At 40.8% G+C, this 18,008-nt stretch overlaps 1 protein-coding gene across 31 annotated transcripts in view; it reads left to right on the top strand.

Moving 5' to 3' along the window:
• LIMCH1 (LIM and calponin homology domains 1) overlaps nucleotides 1-18,008 on the top strand; it is a 385,789-nt gene that overhangs the window by 135,182 nt on the left and 232,599 nt on the right. The window lies entirely within an intron of this gene.

Raw genomic sequence — 18,008 nt, 5'->3', positions numbered from 1 at the left:
TAGTTATTCCCTTAGGATGTCTATGACAAACAGTACAAAACTAGCAGAAAGGGGAGGTAGACCTTACCAGGGTTGCCTTTGGGGCTGGTGCCTGATTTCTGTTAGGTTCTGAAAAGCTTGGCAGTTTCGGAAGGGCTGGGAGGCTGTCAACATATCTGGAATATTTTCTATTGAGGACTTAAGTTATGAAAGCCATCAGCAAAACATTAGCCCAAGTGGCATTTCCCCTTCATACGCTGTCCCTTTGCTTTGCATGGAAATGGTTACCATAGTTTGAAAACATAAAGGAGAGAAGTCCTCAGACCTAAGTAAGATCCTAATGAAATGAACGTGTACAGCCCCTGGCCATTCATCAGGGCTGAGACCATGATTGATTGTTCTGCAGGTCTGTCTAAATCAGTAGCATGTTTTTTGGACAGCATGCAGAAGACAAATCTATTTAACATTTTGGCCAGCGATGCCAAGGAGGTGGGGGTTGGGGTGGGCTCCTGCTTCAGGTCTGTGCAATTCTCTTTGTGTGATAAATAGTTATAAAGGAGACTGTCGACTTGAGCATCTGGCTGATGGAAAGACTGACTTGAAAGCATGCTGAACTTTGGGCGTATGCAGCCCCAACATCTGGTGTGGGGACCTGATGGATTTGGGAGGGAGGCAGTATGTTTGGCATCTGTATATTAGGTCCTAGAATGTTTTTTTCAAGTTGTTTGTACTGGCCCCAGTTGACTTGTATCTTTTAGGAAATAAAAAGGCAACTGCAAAAAGGATTAATTAAATTCCATTTCTCTGGGAAAAAAATCTTTATTGGTAACTTAAAGTTTAAGATGAGAGTTTCATTGGTCATGTAGCTCCTTATGGGTTTGACTTCCTCCTTGAGTAGATTATAGCAAGGAGATGGCTCAGGAAGAAAAAAAGTTCTAGCGTCATAAAGGTAAAAAAGATAGAAGAGAGAAAAAGAATCCCACAGGAATCACGAGAGCCTTTGGCATAGAAAAGCAGAAGTAATTCAAACATAAACTGAAAAAAATGCTTTGAATCACCATAGACAAGCATAAGTAAGTCATCAGTTAGTTCTAGATGCATCTTGAAATTTTGAACTTTTGTACATAACATAAACTAAAAAGAGCACAAGTTTTATACCAGTGACCCCAAACCACAAAGTCATTTACTTTTATTAACATTGGAGTAAATACCAGTGTTTTCTGGCTTGTGGCTTGGATATGAAACATAAAAGAGGAAAAATCTGTTTGGTTTTTTCCCCCCAAAAAACTAATACAGCTGGCAAAAGGCAACATTTTGCCTCATGGGTAATTGCCCGGAAATTTAAAATAGACCTTTTACTTTTTCAGAGTTTATATTAGAATTCCATCTTCATATGAAGTCAGCCAACATAGGTTTAATAGCACACATTGATCTCTCATGTGTAGTTTATATTATGTGAAAGGCCAGAGCAATTTTTAGCGCCAAGATGGCAGAACTCTCAGTTCTCAGGATGAAGCTACTTGGAGTGGATCCAGGATCTTGAACCACCTGAAAACTGAACAAAATATTAAATCACCCAGATATTGTCTTCTGTGCTGCTATAATCATTTATTCCCAGGAAGGTCTCAAAGAGACATACATATAGTTGAATAAATTTCTTTTGTTTTTTAAACTCTGCATTTCTTTTCTACAACCCCAAAGGCCCCCTTCAGAGCTTGGAGAGGATGACCCAACTATCAGCTGTTTAAGATCTAGCCACAGTTGACTTCCTAAAGGTCACTTTTTCTTTTTTTAATAAACTCCCATTTATGTTATCAGCCATAGCCTAGAGCAGAGGCTCTATTATCTGTTTTTTTCAGGCTCAGACAGAACAGGAGAAGATGAGAGAGGCTTCATAGTTTTACCTTTCCCAGGAAATCTGTGACAAATATTTAATAGCTTGAATCCAGGACCGAGGCATTTCAAATTGGTAGAAATCTACCATTACTGGTTGATTGTGGCGTGACTTCCAGTTAACAAGCCTTTAACAAAAGCATCCCAGTGTTGTCCTTCATCCACTCCCACTTGCCCTTCTCCTGATCCTTTCCTTATAGTGAGATTTACCTGATCTGTTACCCTTTCCCAACTCTGCTTAAATTCATCCCATGGCTTCTCATTGTTCTTGGGCTCAGGTAACATTTCTTCAAGTGCCCTGAAAGACGTTGCACTGGTCCTTGTCCACCCACAGCTGCAGCCAGCTCTGAGGCTCTGCTCACTTAGCTCTCTGAGCTCCTACCCTCTGATCCTTCTTCCTGTCCCTCATATGTGTCATGTTCCCTCTTTCCACTGGGCTGTGCACATGCCATTTCTTCTTCCTGGAAGGCTCTGCCCTTTCTTTTTCCTTTTTCACCTCGTTCTCATTCTCAGTTCAGAAGCCATTTTCTTGAGCAGATCAAATGTTCTCACGCTAAGTTCTCCTGGCACCATATATTTTTTCCTTTCTGGAAGCTACAGCAGTTGTATTTTTGCATGTGTTTAATTTAATGACTTTTCTCCCCTCTACATACCTTATCATTCTGTTTCTTGTATCTAGCACAGTGTCTTTCTTCTAGTAATACACACCAATACTTGTTGAATCACTGAGTATTCTGCAGAGTAGATCTACTCCTGGATCACAGTGGCCAGAAGCATACCTGTCTACCTGCAGAATGTAGAAATGTGCAGTGGTGGTGCCTCTCATCTCTTTGTGTTTCCTGGGATCCCTGTCTACTGTTTGGCACATATTCTGTACGTTTAAAATCTCAGACTTTCCTTGTGGACTAATACACTCCTGACAACCCAGAACTAAGTTGAGAAGGCTACTTTAAAAAGTTGTTTTTGTTTTTGAAAATTTTCCCTTCTTCTATCCCTCCCTGCCCCCTTCTTCCCTCCCTTCCTTCCTTTGGTAATTCATTTAGTAACAGAACTCTGACTTGATCTTAAATGACTTCAGGCTAGTCATTATTTTTATTTGTCCCCTTTAATGTGACCATTCAAACATTTCACCACAAAAATATTGTGTTTGATTATAGGGTACTTCCCTAGATCCCCTGGAAGTGTTACATAATAGTGTATATATATATATAGGGCACTCGCCCCCAGGGGTTCAGGCAGGAGTTGTGGGGCCAGGGGTCTTCAGCACCTAGGTTGAACCTAGTTTCGTTTGCCTGAGGCCTCAGCTGGAAGACTTGAAGACTGAGTCTGTGATCATCTGAAGGCTTGTCTGCTCACAAGTTGAGTAGTTGATGTTGATGGATGCTAAGCAACTCTATGTGGTCTTTTCACATCGACTGGTTTGCCCTTTCTAAGAGCACAGTGGATGGATTTCAAAGCACATTTCATGACACTGGCGGTTCTACTCTCCCACTGCTGGTCCTGCAAGGACAGCTTAAAATTGAATATACTGACCTTAGAAGAAACAGGGACATAGAGACTGTTATGGCCACCAGAAAAAACCTAGTAAGAAGAAGGGCCTTCTATGAACAGGAAAGATGAATGTTCAAATATGAGGGATCCCAAGTGGAACAGACATATCCTATTTCAGAGAGGACACCATTTATGATCCCCCACCCATGAATCAAAGTGTTATTAATCCATCGTTCCTCATTTCCTTCCACTGCTGGGTTTTCACAAGGATTTTCTTTTACCTTGAAAAACTGCGCATGATAGAGAGTTTCTTTGCCTTATTCCTGCAGTCTTAACACATCCTACTGGGTAAGGTCTCATTCTGCTGATGGAAGAGTTTGCAGAAATTTCTACCACATTCTTCAAGAATTCTCATTATGACATATTGAAATAATTAAAAATGAATTTATTTTCTGATGGGGGTATACAACACATTTTCTAGTTATCACTTGAAGTTTGCCTTTAGTTCACATATATTCTGAACACTTGAGTAACTTAAATTTGCAGCTTTTAACAAAAGGAAAGTAAAAAATTTGTGGTAAAGCCATGTAAATGAGAACAACATCTCAAATAATAGTGGTAATTTTGGTATACGTACTACTGAATTGGGAGCTTCCCTGGTGGCTCAGTGCTAAAGAAACTGCCTGCCAGTGCAGGAGATACAAGAGACATGGGTTCTGTCTCTGGGTTGGGAAGATCCTCTGGAGAAGGAAATGGTAATCCACTCCAGTATTCATGCCTGGAGAATTCCAGGGACAGAGTAGCCTGGTAGGCTACAGTTCATGGTGTTGCAAAGAGTCAGACAAGACTGAGCACCTGAGCACATGTGTTACTCGGCACTACCCGGTATTTGTTTTTCTGTCCTTCAAGTAAGATCAAAGTTGCTGTTGACACTCCAGCTACCTTTTGGGGTCCTGTTTACTTTTGTACACTCTTATTGTCTGTTATTTGGCCAATATAGCATGTGGCCAAATATAGCAACTCAGATTTCTGACTCTGGGTTTTTGTATGTTGGGATTGAACATGAAACTCACTTGTGAAAAGACTCTAATTTTTGAAGCTGCGAATCTGTCACAATACCCTGGGAAACCCAGGCAAAGTGTTTATCTTAGTGATTTTTAAATCCTTCTTCTCAAAAGTCTCAGCAGAGGATTTGTCATCATGGTTTCTCTTAAAGGTAGTCAAATGGGCAGCTTTCACCATGATATTTATAATGATGTCACAGGGTCATCCTATGAATCCACGGAGGCTGAAGATCATGGTATCTCTTAGAAAGTAGAAAATTGATGAGCTGTACCTCTTAGTAGTTGGACGTTGATACTTTTAACCTCTACTCCGCACCCCCACAATACACACACAACAACTGAAATGAAGTAACCACATTTGAGTGACTGATACTCCTTTACCTGTTTATCTTGGTCCTCTTTGGAGGAAATGGGTTCACTTATATGACTCCAGAATATACAATTGTGGTGGGAACTGAAAAATCATACCATACTGATCTATTTTATTTTCTCCCTCCTCTTTTGGTAATATAGATTTCCCACATTTCTGAAGTGTTGTTTCTCTGGAATGTCCCTTTCATCAGTGACTCCCATGGACTTGTCAAAATGAGAGATAAAGATGACTGAATGTGGCTTCAGGCCATGCTTGTAGTCCTAGGCACTTGTCATAGTGTCCAAGGCAGGGCTGGTGACAAATATTCCAGAAAAACTTTCCTTTTAGTTTTAACACCCCCCTTTCAGGATAACATCATCGCTGGTTTGCAGAAATCTGTTTCTCAAAGAAATCAGTTTCATCGTCAAGTGGCATGTCTCTTAGATAACAACTGCAAAGCTGTAAAGGTTCTTTTTTTAAAGCAAAAATTTTTTAAAAATTTATTTGTCTGCTCCAGGTCTTAGTTGTGGCGTGTATGATCTTTTAGTTGTGGCATGTGAACTCTTTTCAAAAAAATACTAATTTATTTTATTTCTGGCTGTGCTGGGTGTTCATTTCTGTGCATGGACTTTCTCTAGTTGTGATGAGTGAGGGCTACTTTCTAGTTTCGGTGCTTGGGCTTCTTACTACAGTGGCTTCTGTAGAGCTCTAGAGATGGGGCTTGGTAGTTGTGGCACGTAGGCTTAGTTGCCTTGCGGCATGTGGAATCCCATGTCCCCTGCATTGGCAGGTAGATTCTTAACCACTGGACCACGAGGGAAGCCGGGCATGTGAACTCTTAGTTGTGGCATGTGGGATCTGGTTCTCGGACCAGTGTTCGAACCCAGGCCCCCTGCATTGGCAGCACGGAGTCTTAGCCACTGAACCCACCAGGAAAGTCCCGCTCTAGAGGTTCTTGAAGGCTAAGGCAGAGAAAGGACCATCAAATGGCAGCCCACACTTATTCACTAGCCCTGTATCCGTTCACTAGCCCCACTCTTCCCGTTTTTCTTTCCTAAATCTCCAACATCGTTCTCCTTTTCTTATCCTCAACTGATGGCTTCTAAAAGCGTTCTGATGAGAACTGCTAATCTGCTCAGATTAGCAGTTAAACTTACTGCTGCATCTGTACCCACTTACTCGGCCTTCCTTCCCTTACAATGCATGATCTCTCTCCTCGCATCTTAAGGCCAGTCCTTGGCCTTGTGAACTACTTCCCCTCACCTATTCAAAGACTTACTCTCTGCTCCTTCAATTCTCATTCCTCTCTTTCCTATACCAGTGCCTTCTCTTTTTCTATGGGGTCATTCCTTTAGCATGTGCCCTTCTTAAACTACACATCTTCACCTTCTTTTCCATATCTACTCATGCAGAGCTGATTGGGTTCTCCTTCCTATCCACTCCAGTATACTTGCCTCCTCACCATTCTATAGAAATTACTCAGGTCAAGGGTGACCTGTGTCTTTCATTGCCCAAGTTCAACAGACAATTCCCAGTTCTCATCTTATATAACCTTCCAGCATCATTGGACCATTATCCTCCCCTTTCTTCTTCAAGCACTTTTTTCTTCTTTAGCTGCTAGGACATTCTTATCTTATAATTGTCCTCCTAGTTCATTAGCCATTCCTTCTTGTTCTCCTTTGCTGGACTCCCCTCTTTTTCCTGATTTGCAATTGCTGACTGACCCCTAGGTTCAGTCCTTGGACCTCTTCTCCTGCACCCTTTAGGGGTGACTTTATCTCATCATCCATGTCCAAATGTGTAGCTCTGTCCTTTCCTTTGAACTCTAGTATATGTGTTTCCCCAGTGTCTCCACTTGGATATCACATGGTGCTCTCAACCTTAATAAGAACAACATATAGCTTTTGATTTTTCTTTCCAAAACTGCTCCTCTCCAAGTCTTCCCTATCTCAATAGCACCCGTTGTTCAAGATCAAAATGTACAGAGGTTCTTAAGTCTTCTCCTTTGCTGATACCTCACATTTGGTCACTCCATCAGCAAATCCTTTAGCTTTTGCCTTCAAAATAAACCTGGGATTAGACCACTTCTCATCATTCCCTCAGCTGCCAACGTAGTCCCAGTGACCATCTTTCTTACCTAGTCTATGTAGTTGTGTCCTCAATGATCTTCCTGTCCCCAGTCTTACCCACTTATCCCCCCCCCATGTCTACTCCGCATACAATGGTCAGCATAATTTTTTAATGTTAATTAAGTCATAGTGCTTCCCTGCTCAGAACTCTCTTTTCACTGAGGGACTGGAATGCAGAAGTAGGAAGTCAAGAAGTACCTGGAGTAACAGGTAAATTTGACCCTGGAGTACAGAATGAAGCAGGGCAAAGACTAATAGAGTTTTGCCAAGAAAAGAGACTGGTCATAGCAAACACCCTCTTCCAACAACACAAGAGAAGACTCTACACATGGACATCACCAGATGATCAATACCAAAATCAGATTGACTATATTCTTTGCACCCAAAGATAAAGAAGCTCTATACAGTCAGCAAAAACAAGACCTGGAGCTGACTGTGGCTCAGCATGAACTTCTTATTGCCAAATTCAGACTTAAATTGAGGAAAGTAGGGAAAACCGCTAGACAGTTCAGTTCAATTCAATCACTTGGTCGTGTCTGACTCTTTGCGACCCATGGACTCCCTGTCCATCACAACTCCCAGAGTTTACTCAAACTCATGTCCATTGAGTAGGTGATGCCATCCAACCATCTTATGCTCTGTCATCCCCTTCTCCTCCCGCCTTCAATCCTTCCCAGCATCAGGGTCTTTTCAAATGAGTCAGTTGTTCACATCAGGTGGCCAAAGCCTGATTTTCAGCTTCAACGTCAGTCCTTTCAATGAACACCCAGGACTGATCTCCTTTAGGATGGACTGGTTGTCCAAGACTTGCAGTCCAAGGGACTCTCAAGAGTCTTCTCCAACACCACAGTTCAAAAGCATCAATTCTTCAGCACTCAGCTTTCTTTATAGTCCAACTCTCACATCCATACATGACCACTGGAAAAACCATAGCCTTGACTAGACGGACCTTTGTTGGCAAAGTAATGTCTCTGCTTTTTAAAATGCTGTCTAAACTAGACAATACAGGTGTGGCCTAAATCAAATCCCTTACAATTATACAGTGGAAGTGACAAATAGATTCAAAGGATTAGATCTGATAGAGTGCCCAAAGAACTATGGACGAAGGTTTGTGACATTGTACAAGAGACAGGGATCAAGACCATCCCCATGGGAAAGAAATGCAAAAAGGCAAAATGCTTGTCTGAGGAGGCCTTACAAAGCTGAGGAAAGAGAAATTAAAGGCAAAGGAGAAAAGAAAAGATATACCCATTTGAATGCAGAGTTCCAAAGAATAGCAAGGAGAGATAAGAAAGCCTTCCTCAGTGATCAACGCAAAGAAATAGAGGAAAACAATAGAATGGGAAAGACTAGAGATCTCTTCAAGAAAATTAGAGATACCAAGGGAACATGTCATGCAAAGATGGGCACAATAAAGGACAGAAATGGTATGGAGCTAACAGGAGCAGAAGATATTAAGAAGAGGTGGCAAGAATACACAAAAGAACTATGCAAAAAAGATCTTCATGACCCAGATAATCACGATGGTATAATCCCTCACCTAGAGCCAGACATCCTGGAATGTGAAGTCAAGTGGGCGTTAGGAAACATCACTACAAACAAAGTTAGTGGAGGTGATGGCATTCCAGTTGAGCTATTTCAAATCCTAAAAGATGGTGCTGTGAACGTGCCGCACTCAATATGCCAGAAAATTTGGAAAACTCAGCAGTGGCCACAGGACTGGAAAAGATCAGTTTTCATTCCAATCCCAAAGAAAGGCAATGCCAAAGAATACTCAAACTACTGCACAGTTGAACTCATCTCACATGCTAGCAAAGTAATGCTCAAAATTCTTCAAGCTAGGCTTCAATAGTACGTGAACCGTGAACTTCCAGATGTTCAAGCTGGATTTAGAAAAGGCATAGCAACCGGAGATCAAATTGCCAACATCCGCTGGATCATCGAAAAAGCAAGAGAGTTCCAGAAAAACATCTATTTCTGCTTTATTGACTATGCCAAAGCCTTTGACTGTGTGCATCACAGCAAACTGTGGAAAATTCTTCAATAGATGGAAAGACCAGACTACCTGACCTGCCTCTTGAGAAATCTGTATGCAGGTCAGGAAGCAACAGTTAGAACTGGACATGGAACAACAGACTGGTTCCAAATTGGGAAAGGAGTATGTCAAGGCTGTATATTGTCACCCTGATTATTTAACTTATATGCAGAGTACATCATGCAAAATTCCGGGCTGGATGAAGCACAAGCAGGAATCAAGATTACAGGGAGAAATATCAATAATCTCAGATATGCAGATGACACCACCCTTATGGCAGAAAGCGAAGAAGAGCTAATGAGCCTCTTGATGAAAGTGGAAGAGGAGAGTGAAAAAGTTGGCTTAAAACTCAACATTCAGAAAACTAAGATCATGGCATCTGGTCCCATTACTTCATGACAAATAGATGGGGACATAATGGAAACAGTGACAGACTTTATTTTTTGAGGGCTCCAAAATCACTGCAGATGGTGACTGCAGCCATGAAGTTAAAAGATGCTTCCTCCTTGGAAGAAAAGCTGTGACCAACCTAGACAGCCTATTAAAAAGCAGAGACATTACTTTGCCAGCAAAGGTATGTCTAGTCAAGGCTATGGTTTTTCCAGTGGTCATGTATGGATGTGAGAGTTGGAAGGTGAAGAAAGCTGAGTGCCGAGGAATTGATGCTTTTTTTTTTTTTTTAAATAAATTTATTTATTTTAGTTGGGGGCTAATTACTTTACAATATTGTAGTAGTTTTTGCCATACATTGACATGAATCAGCCATGGGTTTACATGTGTTCCCCTTCCTGGACCCGCCTCCCACCTCCCTCCCCAGAATTGATGCTTTTGAACTGTGGTGTTGGAGAAGACTCTTGAGAGTCCCTTGAACTGCAAGGAGATCCAACCAGTCCATTCTAAAGGAAATCAGTCCTGAATATTCTTTGGAAGGACTGATGCTGAACCTCAAATTTCAATACTTAGGCCTCCTGATGTGACAAACTGACTCATTGAAAAGACCCTGATGCTGGGAAAGATTGAAATTGGGAGGAGAAAGGGACGACAGAGGATATGATGTATGGATGGCATCACAAACTCAATGGACATGAGTTTGAATAAACTCTGGGAGTTGATGATGGACAGGGAGGCCTGGCGTGTTGCAGTCCATGGGGTCGCAAAGAGTTGGACACAACTGCATGACTAAACTGAAGTTGAACAGTACTGAGATAAGTTCCAGGGTCCTTTTTGTTGCCTGTAAGGCTATTAGCTTCCTATCTGTCCTCATCTTGCCGTTTCGCCACCTTATTACCTCCATTCTAGCAATAGAATTAGCAATAGCTTGACTTTTTCCTTATGAGGTACTTCATGCTCACACCCACCTTTGGGCCTTGAACTTATCGTATCTCTCCTTTGAATGCTTTTCCCACACAAATGAGCACTGCTCACTGCCTCTGTCTTAAAATCTCTGATTATGTGTTGCCTTTCACTTTAAAATATCTCAAGTAACAATCCTTTTTTTTTTGCCACTTTTTAATCCCCTTATTTTGCTTTATTTTTCTTCATAGCTCATACTATTACTTGATACCGTATTACATGACATATATATATATATATATATATATATATTTTTTACATGCTATATTATCTTCTGTCTACTAAACAGTGCCATGAATTCAGGGAACACATCCCCAGAGTCGAGGCATAGAAGACGTGCTCTGTAAGTTAATTGTTCAGTGAATGAATCTACTCAGGAACACAGGGACAAAACATACAAATATTAATGACAATTTAAGGTAAATTATATTTCAAAAGCTACATTTTTTTCATTAATAGTATTCACATGCTCTCATATACATAATCTCACTTAATCCTTACCTGTAAGATCAGTGCTATCATTTTTCTATTTTATAGTTAAGGAAATAGCTACAGTGCAGATGCATTCACCCCAAATCACGTAGCTAGTTTGTGGTGGAGGTGGGATTTAAGCCCAGATTTTCTGATGATAAACCCTGTCTTATTTCATGGATGTGCTGTGCTGTGCTTAGTTGCTTAGTCTGACTCTTTGCAACCCCATGGACTGTAGCCCACCTGGCTCCTCTGTCCTTGCGGATTCTCCAGGTAAGAATACTGGAGTGGGTTGCCATGCCCTCTTCCAGGGGATCTTCCCAACTCAGGGATCGAACCCAGGTCTCCCGCTTGTGGGCTGATTCTTTACCGTCTGAGCCACAGGGAAGCCCATGAATACTGGAGTGTGTAGCCTATTCCTTCTCCAGGGGATCTTCCTGACCTAGGAATCGATCCGGGGTTTCCTGCATTGCAGGTGGATTCTTTACCAGATGAGCTACCAGGGAAGCCCTGTTTCATGTATAAAAGACAGTAAGTGCTTTGGGAGTTGGAGATAAATTTGGTTTATTGAAGGATATAGGAGTTAGTGGGAAATTTTAGAGTATTTGTATCTTGAGATTTGAACATGGGATTATATATAATTAAATAAAGATATGGCATTCCAGACATTGTCATGGCACAAGTAAATACAAGGAGACGTGGATATGTGTGGTGAATACACACAAGGAATAGATGTATGTTGCAGATTGAAGTTAGTGTTTGAGCTTGAGGCAGTAGGAAGCACCTAGAAATATTTGAATCAAGACTGCACATGCAGAGAGGTTTGCTGAGGAGGGGAGAGGAGATCAGAGGGAAGGGAGTGGGAACAAGGGCCTCGGTTGGAAGGACTTGCTCAGAAAGCAAGAGAGGCAATTCTTTGCTTAGAGGTAGGAAAAAAAAGGTGCCAAGGTTAGGGAAGATTGTAGTAGCTCCCAAGATTTTGGAGGGTGATCATTTTCGTGTGTCTGCGGTTGCTAATCATTCTAAAACAAGACATTGTTTTGAAAATAAAGGTTGAAAACTAGTCAAGTCTGAGGGCCAGGGTTTTGAGTTGTTAGTAGAAATCTTGGAAAGGTCATGATGTAAAAAATAACAGAAATTGTAGAACAGCAACAGTTAGCTCTTAACTTAGATTTAAAAGTATGTTTTGAGCTTCTATCATGTGTTAGATCTAACTTCTTAATATGAAAATGTTTCTGTAGCTTTTTGTTGTTGTTGTTATTGTTGTTTTAGATTGTGCCAATAATACTGTGGTGAAGTTAAACCACTATGCTTCATGACTTCAAGCAAGGTGAAGCTTTATTTTAGATGCTGACTTAACTTCACGCTGGTTTTTTAATAAATGTTCTAGGGCAGTCCTTGGTGGAAAGATCTGAGTGGAACAATGCTTAATATTTCAAAGTGAGCACTTGAAAATCTATTTCTGCTTCTTAGTAATAGGATCCCTGAGGTTCCAGAATTTTTTTCAAACTGGTTCACTGGTTCTTGGAGGCCCCGCTATCCCAGGTCTGTGGAACTGGCAAGGAATTTGATGTAGTTGCTTTTGCACCTGGCATTTGATGGGGATTGTTTTGGAAATTACTTAGTCATATAACTAAGAAATATCTAGTGTTTATCCTCTTAGAGATTGGACTTAATGGCCAAATGGCTTGACTTGACCCTATCTATGATTCAGAGCCATTTAATTGTTAAAATTCTTGACCACTGTTTTCCTCAATTAAATTACAAGTTTAAAATGAAACGTATTTTGTGTCTATATTTTGAAGCAGTCTGTGACCTTTTTTTATGACTTACTGATTTCAGGCTTATGCTTTTGTTCTTGATATTTCCTTTAGCTCTGTACACATCCCTTCTTTCTTTTTACCTGTCTCAGCTCATCCCCACTTTCAGGAGGAGTCTTTGCTCTACAATACCTCACTCTCACTTAACCTTTGTTTCACTTCTCTGAACACCTGTATACAGTGCACTTGTTGTTTTTCTTTCATTTACCTCACTATAAACTGGGTACATTATATAGTTTGTTTTTAAAATTCCTTTATGGTTTAAAATAATCTGCACAGAAAAGGCAACTCTGTGGGCAAGGAGTGCCTCATGAGTCCCCCTGTTTTTTTTTCTAGAGAAGCAGGGAAAAACACCTTTGTTGTTGTGCTTAAATATTAGCTCTTCTGCTTTTAAATTTTAGTAGCTTATTCAAATTTTCTAAAGTACCAAGGAGTCCAATACAGTAAAGAACAAGCAACTTGTGTGAAGGACTCACTGGTGCCACCATGCTCTGCCTTACCAGGACCCTGGAAAGTCAGTTTCCTAATACACATTCTACAGAACGCTGATTCTACTCCCTAGACTTTTCTTGACCAAGTGGCTTGATAAACTTTGTAAACTTGATAAACTCTTGATAACTTGATAAGTAGTGTAAGAAACACTATTTTATCCCCCACTGGAGGATCTCAGTGCACATTAGCGTATTATTGGCTCTGAGAAGCTCAAAGTGAAAACAAAACAAAAACTCAGCATTCCCCAAACATACTTGACCATGCAGCCCTTTTTCCACATCATCTCTTAATTTCCTGCGGAACTAGGTGGACATACTTTGGGAAATGCTTAAGTATTTCCTCTCTTAGGTAGGCCAGAGAGTAAATGTGAAGGTCAATCCCCACAAAATAATAATTTAATCTCCCTAACACACAGTGTGGGAAACAAGTATTGTCTTTGCATTTTGATTCCTCCCAATGCCGTAAAATGACAACTCAGTAAATTGTGGGGTAAGTAGACTTTTGTTTTAAATTGAGAGTGGGAAGAGGAGGCGTGTGGGCTGTCACGGTGTGTCCTTTGAGTGCTGGGTCTGCCCCTCTGTCCTCTCAGGTCAGTCATTGTGTGCAGTGGCGTGTCCTGGTCCCATCACCGTCAACATGCTGCATAATGGATGAGGCTGAAGAGAGTGAGGCAGCAGGTGTTCTAGCAATTTAAAAAAAGAAAGAACAGAGCTGTTGATTGTTGCCAACAGCACCAGTCCTCCCTTTCTTCCTTGTACAAACAACAGCTCTCTGTGTCAGTCAATGGCAAAATGGCAACTGGTCTGCTTTGCTAGTTCTCCAGAGCAGTGTAGTCAACACTCCTGTTTGGATAGTTTGTGTCCTTAAGTTGGAAGCAGCGTGTAGAGTGTATTTTTCCCTTTGTCCTCTAAAGTATTGCTACAATCTAGATAATTGTCCACAAATTTATTAAAAATTATATCATGTAGATAGTTATTAGCTATGCTATTAAATATTATTGTTGGTCCTCTTATAAGGGGGGAGGGATTTCCCAGGTGGTTCAGCAGTAAAGAACCTGCCTGCAATGCAGAAGATGCAGGAGACACAGGTTCAATCCCTGGGTCAGGAAGAGCCCCTGGAGGAGGAAATGGCAACCTGCTCCAGTCTTCTTGCCTGGAAAATTCCATGAAGAGGAGCCTGGCAGGCTACAGTCCATGGTGTTGCAGAGAGTCAGACACAACTGAGCAACTGAGCATAGCACTGCTAAGTGGAGGAAGAAAGTATGTCTGTAAATACAGGACTCGAGAGAATACAGGCTTTCAAGAACCTGAGTATGTTCCACAGCCAGGAAATATTTAGGGCAAAGGTAAACTTTTTATATTTCATTTTAAATTGGGAAAGGCCTATTCTTTGGGTTATTATTACTGCTCCGATTTTTGGGAATTCAGTGAATTCCTTTTGCTTTCTAATTGCCTACCTATAGCTAGAAATCAGAAACAGCTCTCTGAAAGGACAATAGATTTATATCATCTTGGCATTGAATAGTTGTCTCTTTCTGTAAGATGTTGAGTGTTTATGAACAAGGGTGTGAGAAAGTTTAGAAACATTGATACAGTTATATGCTTTGCTTTCCATTGTTATTTGTTAATTTTCCAATGTCATAGAAATAGTGACACATTTAAAACACCACATTTAAGTTAACAGTTAGCCTCATGATGTGTATGTAATACAGATTGCGAGTTCAGGGTAATATTCAGGAGCCACCTGACACAACTGAGCGACTTCACTTTCAATTTTCACTTTCATGCATTGGAGAAGGAAATGGCAACCCACTCCAGTATTCTTGCCTGGAGAATCCCAGGGATGGTGGAGCCTGGTGGGCTGCCGTCTATGGGGTCTCACAGAGTCGGACACGACTGAAGCGACTTAGCAGCAGCAGCAGCAGCAGCTCATATGGCTCAAGAGAGAAGATTGTGTTCATTTCCTCCTCACTCTGTGTTCGGTGACATCAACTGAGCTGGAAATCTGCAAGGGTGGGAATATTTACACCATGGAGATTGGCTCTTCTCTCCTCCCCATCTCCTGAGAACCAGTTGTTAAGCATTTAGTAGAATACCATCAGTTCTAGGCCATCTTGCAGGATGACTTAATTATAAGGAGTTTGAAAAATATAACCAAGGACTTCCTAGAATAGATTGCCTGTTCTAACAACAGCACAGTTCCCTTTTTATGCCATTTTCCCTTTTTTTCCTCTTTCTTCACTTTTGATTAGTGAAGTTTTTCAAGATGATGTGTAGGCAGAGGGTTCTGTTTGGTTTCATTTTCAGTTAAATGTGGATCTCACCTACTAGTTATATAACAAATAGCCTTGTTTTTTTCTATAAGTTACCTAGAGTGATGCAGCAGTATACTGTTTTTTTTTCTTGTGGCTCTTTGTAACACCTGGAAGACAGGGCTGTGTCTTTGTTGATATGCAGTGTTTATGGAGGAAACATAGTGTAAGGAGAGCTAAATACAGATTCTGAGCAGTATTCACTCCAGTAGAAACCAAGATGGCACTGCTCCCTCAGTGGGGTCAGCCGCCACATTGAAGTGTCAGTGAGGCCCAGCAATGAACAACACTTTAGTGGGCGGGGATTACCACCTGCTGTCTTCATCACAAAGCAGCCAAAATAACAGATTTCCTGCCATAATACATTATTTGTAAGTTTAAAGAACCAGAGGAAGATAGGTAGGGAACTATTTTGTTCTGAAATGCCTAATGATCTCAAATGAGGCATCTTGTCTTCCTTCTAATCCCGTTCACTCCCATTAGTGGGTGTTTATTTTTTTATCCCATAGAGGGTCAAGTTGTATATAGGGTTCTTTCAAGCTGGATTCTTTGGCTATGTGTGATGATTTTTTAAATACAGAGATTAAAGTCCAGTGACGTCACAGAGATTTCTATGATTTCACCCCATGGTGTTGAGTGAATTGACAATATGTGGGCAGACATTTTGGCATTTCTGTGGTTTATGTTCTTTTTCCACTTTTTGAGGAAGAAGCACATGGAAGAGAAGAGATTGCATAGGCAGTAGGAAGTTAGATCTTTATTTACAGCTCAATGGATACAGGCGTATTTGGGTAGCATAGCCTTCTGTTTAGGAATGTGGGTTGGGAACCAGATTGCCCAGCTTAGAGTCCTGGCTCTGCCACCTACTGTGTAAAATTAGGCCAGTTACTTCATGGTCTATACTTGAATTTCTCCATCTGGAAAACAGAGATAATAATAATACTTCTACTGGGGCCTCTGATAGCCCATTGAACACCTTTGTATAAACCCAAAAAGATATCACGGGTGTACTCTTTGAGCTTGAATACAGACAGTGGCTTTATGTGAGTTAGGAAAACAGGACTTTTCCATGACAAGAGTTTGTGTAGTTTGACAGAGACAGCTCAGGCTGGCTTTTGGCCCCAACTTGTCTCCTCAGCTGGTCATCCTTGTTCAGGGCACAACTGTGAAACCAGCCGCCGTATGTCTTATAACCACACCAGGAAACTGAGAAGTGAGTGAGTCAACTAAGGTTCCATAAAAGCTGCTGTTACTATTACCATCAAATCTGCAAGGTGAGAACTTACTGTATAGCTCAGGGAACCCTACTCAGTGCTCTGCGGTGACCTAAATGGAAAGGAAATCCAAAAAAGAGGGGAGATATGTATATATATATATACACATATGTGTGTGCATATATATATATATATATATATATATATATAATTGATTTACTTTGCTATACAGTAGAAACTAACACAACATTGTAAAGCAACTCTATCTAATAAAATTAATTTAAAAATAAAAAAAAAAACCCAAACCGAAAAATACATGAATATCAGTGGCAGGTAGTTGTACACATAGTGTTAAGCATTAAACTTACCAAATTAATGCCAAAAGGTGAATTAATGATGGTGGCACAGTAACAATTTTAAAATGTGGGTTTTATCTTATAATCATGACACATCACCCTCATATTTTTATGTTAAAGGACATCTAAGGTAACAAATGATTTCAATGTAAAAAATACCTGCACATTTCTATTTTATTCTGTAACATGTATAATAAAGTTGAATTCTGCATCATACTCCAAAACAAACAAACAAACAAAACTTCTAGGTAGAGTGGTTAGGGTGGAAGAAGGTTCCGAGAATCTGTAGATTTGTGTAGAGTTATCTTAGACTTGGAGATTTGCTGGAAGCCCTTGGTTATTAAAGAGCTGTGGCTAGAACCCAGTTGTCTGGACTTTCAGCCTCCTACCAATCCTGACTAGGTGTCTCTAGACAACCGTGGGATTTAAATAGTAGAACCATTGATAGAAGATAGGGACAGGGCAGTGCGGCTGTTCTTGACTTCACGTGTCTGCCTAGAACCATTCAAATTGTAAATCTCAGAAGATGATGTGTCCTTTATTTGCCAAAGCTTAATAGTACACTGACTCCTTTGTCTGATATTCAAATGTTTGTTTTTTAAAATATACTATGCATTAGGCATGTGTGGATCTCAGCCACCATTTTTGTTGTTGTTGTTGAATTACAGTTATTTACAACATTGCGTTAGTTTCAGGTGTACAGCAAAGTGATTCAGTTATACATATCATATTTTCTGATTCTTTTCCATTATAGGTTATTACAAGATGTTGAATATAGTTCCCTGTGCTATAACGTAAATCCTTGTTTCAGTGCAGTTCAGTTGCTCAGTCGTGACCAACTCTTTGCGACCCCATGAATCGCAGCACACCAGGCCTCCCTGTCCATCATCAACTCCCGGAGTCTACCCAAACCCACGTCCATCGAGTTGGTGATGCCATCCAACCATCTCATCCTCTGTCGTCCCCTTCTCCTCCTGCCCTCAATCTTTCCTAGCATTAGGGTCTTTTCCAGTGAGTCAACTCTTCGCATGAGGTGGCCAAAGTATTG

The sequence above is a fragment of the Giraffa tippelskirchi genome, chromosome 1 (assembly GCF_054371585.1).
Source record: "Giraffa tippelskirchi isolate mGirTip1 chromosome 1, T2T-mGirTip1v1.2.pri, whole genome shotgun sequence".
In the NCBI taxonomy this organism is placed as follows: domain Eukaryota; kingdom Metazoa; phylum Chordata; class Mammalia; order Artiodactyla; family Giraffidae; genus Giraffa; species Giraffa tippelskirchi.
Note: the sequence above shows the minus strand (reverse complement) of the source record. Positions and strands in the feature narration are given on the sequence as shown.